Source organism: Adiantum capillus-veneris, chromosome 15, assembly GCF_014529385.1.
Source record: "Adiantum capillus-veneris isolate H3 chromosome 15, ASM1452938v2, whole genome shotgun sequence".
Lineage (NCBI taxonomy): Eukaryota > Viridiplantae > Streptophyta > Polypodiopsida > Polypodiales > Pteridaceae > Adiantum > Adiantum capillus-veneris.
In genome coordinates, this window is record NC_140945.1 from 67,381,711 (window position 1) to 67,385,601 (window position 3,891).

The 3,891-nt window shown below is 41.1% G+C and overlaps 1 long non-coding RNA gene across 1 annotated transcript; it reads left to right on the top strand.

Annotated features, from left to right (window-relative positions):
- Nucleotides 1-1,007: 1,007 nt before the first annotated feature.
- Nucleotides 1,008-3,011, top strand: LOC147440823 (uncharacterized). The gene is made up of 2 exons (XR_015184355.1): nucleotides 1,008-1,119; nucleotides 2,560-3,011. It is a non-coding gene; the product is annotated as an uncharacterized LOC147440823 (long non-coding RNA).
- The last annotated feature ends 880 nt before the right edge of the window (nucleotides 3,012-3,891 follow it).

A 3,891-nucleotide genomic window follows, 5' to 3' on the forward strand; every position in this document is an offset into this window, starting at 1 on the left:
GTCACATTGCAAACTTGTGTACAGCTAGAATATTCGCAAATCTTAGTTTGTAGACCTATTTATTTTAGAAGTTTTCTCTTTTGGGGTGTGCTACAATGTGATTGTTGGCTTGCTATTTGAACAAGTGGCACATTTGGGATGACTCAATTCTAGAAAAATTTGGCAGCCTCTATTTACGAATCACTTAGCTTGATGGTTTCTCTTCAAGAGGACACCTGGCATTGATAGATGAATTTCTACAACTATATAAATATAATATAAATATCCAAAAGGCCTCTATCAACCTCTAGATCATTTGATTTTTTTGGGGGGGAAATGTCCATCGGGCCATGCAATGCAAAGAGTGTGGCTAGGTGTCCTAGTTTGTCATGTTGCTTAAAAAGCTCATTCTCTTGGCCCTTGATCTTAAAAGTCAAGCTAATGATATTATTGAGATTTTTGTCATAATTTAAGGTATTACTTGGATCTATGTCCATATTTTAATTGTGACAACTAATGGCCGATGAAAATGCAATTGAGATTTTTCGTTTGCGATTGAGAAATTTGCACTTTGGTGGGACACCTTCCTAACATGAATAGTTGATTGTAGGTGAAGAGAATGGACTTGATTTAACATAAAATATACAATTATGGGATGCTTGGTGATTTGTCAAATGAAAGTAGCTATGTGCACATAACTCTTACCATATGAGAAATATGGAATTTAAATATAGCATTGAGTTTCAGTCAATGTGAGAAAAAAATTCAGTGTTGTTTTCTCACGTTGGAAAAGTTTCCAATCTTTTTCTCACTTCTGAAAAATTTCTCACCATTTTTCAATCATGCTAATTTTTTTTTTGGTGAGCCAAAGGCTCTTATTCCTCTCTCTGATCGCAGAAGCCACCACGTGGCAAAATCTGAAATTAACAGAGTGATATAAAATTTAATAAAAATAGCGCTTGAAAAGCTGTTGAAAACCTGTCAATACTAAAAAAGGCCGCGCTGCCGTAGATTGCAAGTAATCAAAAGCAGTGTAGGAGGATCGTACAGTCGCCAGTTCGCAGGTTCAGAAAGGCAGCAGTTCGCAGGTTTTCAGACGCGTAGCAGTCCGGAGATGGACCTTTGCAAAGCAAGCAATTCGTAGGTTTCTCTGAAGGTTTGTCTGTGAGAGAGAGAGAGAGAGAGAGAGGGGTTGAAGTAGTCGGAGTACTGCATATGAGGAGGACGTGGGGCAGAGAGTACCATGGCAATTGATTGCAGGCACATCTGTCTTTCTCTCTCCCTTGTCAACCCCTACTGTCGTCGATCTCTTTGTTTGTTTACGCTCCCCGATCCACAATAACCAGTTATTCTCAAACTCAACAACTCGTGCGCTTGTCCTATCCTCTGCAAAAGTTGAAGCAACATGCATATACTTTGAGACGACGAGTTGTAGCATTATAAAAAGTGGGGGGAGACGTAGTTGTGTTGCTTAGCATTGCCTAGATAGCACAAGCTTGCTAATATGTCACGCCTCTAGTATGTGCATACGATTTCTGAAAATTAATGTATTAACAAGAAAAACAAAACAATAATGGCTTGTGCCGGGATGCACTGTCAGCAGCAGAGCAGGATGGGAGTTGCGCGGGCGGAAGGAAAAGGCATGCGAGGTGCACGTCCATGGTGCGTAGCCAATAGGAGGGGCGTTGTGGTGTGCAGGCAAGAGGGGCATTCACAGGAGGGAAGGCAGCGACAATCCCGCATGCATTTAAACAAAAAAAAGCTGAGATAGCTGATATTTGCACAAAATTTTCTAGCGCTGTTGGCTAGAGCAAGCTGAAATTTGTTCACTTCTAAGCCTTAAGGCCTTGGATAAATCCTCCACACAAACTCATCCCAAGCCTTCTGTCACACACATTGCATTTTTTCCATCTGCTCTTACATACACCCTTTTGTGCTAACTAGACTTGCTTCATGAGCGTTGCTATAGAACATCTATAGAATATAACAAGACATACGTAGATTGATATCAAGCATCTAGCACTGAAGTGCATTTGCAATAGTGATGAGTCGACTAAATATGGTGTCTTCCTCTATTGGGACGCCAAACTCAACATGCCTGTTATCATGCGACCTTGCATAGCGAAAGCAGCAGGCAAATGTGTTGTTTGGCTGATGCAAGTTCGCAACATGGAGTTCTCTTTTCATGGTCAGATTCAAGCATCGATCGGTTTCATGAACAGGACCTTGCGATTGGAAAGAATCCTAGACTTCTTGAGGACAGACCCTATGTATGATAGCATGCTATTGCATGGCCGATGAGTTGCATAATTGAGGAGAAGCCCTGCTTGGTCTACAAGGAGAGCGTGTACTACAAATAGGAAACTGGCTACAACATAATGCAGGAGAAAGAAAGAGTTCACGGCCGAGCAGAGAGAGATAGTGCAGTTTTAACAAGGGAAAATCTACCGAAAAGCACCCATAACTTGTTATGTAGCAAACCTTCGACATAGAATATAAAATTGGATCTGCTTATCTTTAAGCTTAATCAATATGCCACATCTCCTGTATTTGTCTTAATGCGTGTTTTGTGTCTAGCAGGGAGGACATATATTCACAAACAGTGGACGTTTCAATTGCACAAGCGTTACTCCAACTCGACAATACTACAAGGTTCGTTATCTGTATCCAACACCCCATGACTATGCATTTGCTTGGCGCAACACATAAACGCTACGGGACAGGACACGGCTTCCGTTTCTTGGAGAGACCACAGTGCAAGCTCTCCACCATACTTTTGTATGGCACCTCTGCATGACGTGCACTGTATATTTTGCAGTTTCAGTCTGTGACATCTCATTGCAAGACGATATGTTTAACTATTCACATTGCCTTTTTGTATCTTGAATCAAACATTGTCCTCCGGCTTGCGCAATTGGATGGCATTCGTACACGATTAACAAGCCGGTAGTGTAATTCAATTTTTATACTCTATTTATGCTTTCTGTATTTTTGAGTTTCTCAAAGCTTCCTTAAGTTTAGTGCATGCTCAATTTCGATCATCCTATCTATATATCAAATAGACATGCATTTCTTTTCGGACAGCTTGGCAATTAAATAAGACTGCCCATGATTGAGAATAAGATGGGTGTCTCAAAGATGGTTCCATGGTTTAAAGAATAAATGGTCGATATTACTAGGTTGAATGGTGAAATCTACAAACAACTACCAAAATAGGTTAAGTTACAACCCTTTTGCTCGATTCAATTACCCTCTTTAGTAGCCCTTTATTGTATATAGAACACTATGGGACACAACTTGCTTCATCTCAATGCTCATCAAGTCCCAACTTGAGCTATTATTGGTTCCTATCAATTGGTTCTAGTTTTTTTTTTTTTTGTCACCACAACAAAACTCAAAGTGACAACAATCACAACCAACCAAGTAATCACTTGTGCTCCAAAATCTATCTGATTATGTACAGCAAAGGCCCACCAAGCAAGACTTGTTTCCTTCAATATTTCATTGTTGTGATGTGTGAAATATTATGTGAAAGATGACTTTTTCTCTTGTTCTTGTGCGTAGTAGTGCTCTTGAGGAAGCAAACGCCGGAAGATTTTTGAACGAGGCGAGAGGAGCTAAAAGCAGTGTTGACAACAGTGGTGCAATTGGTGGTAGCCTGCGATGTAAGGAGGGTAATAGGGCCGTCCTTCAATGTAGACACAAGAGAGCAGAAGCTGGTCGGGGTACTGGCTTTAGGGGATTGCGCACCAGCGATGGTGGAATTAGTGCTTACACAGTGGAAAGCTTCGACATATTGAAGATCGAGGAGCTCTTTCGTGGTGTTATGAGTAGTGATGGTGGTGTTGAGAGAGCAGGAGTTGTTGCCATCAATGGAGATGGAGGCTGGTGTGGCGGTAGAGCTGGCGATGG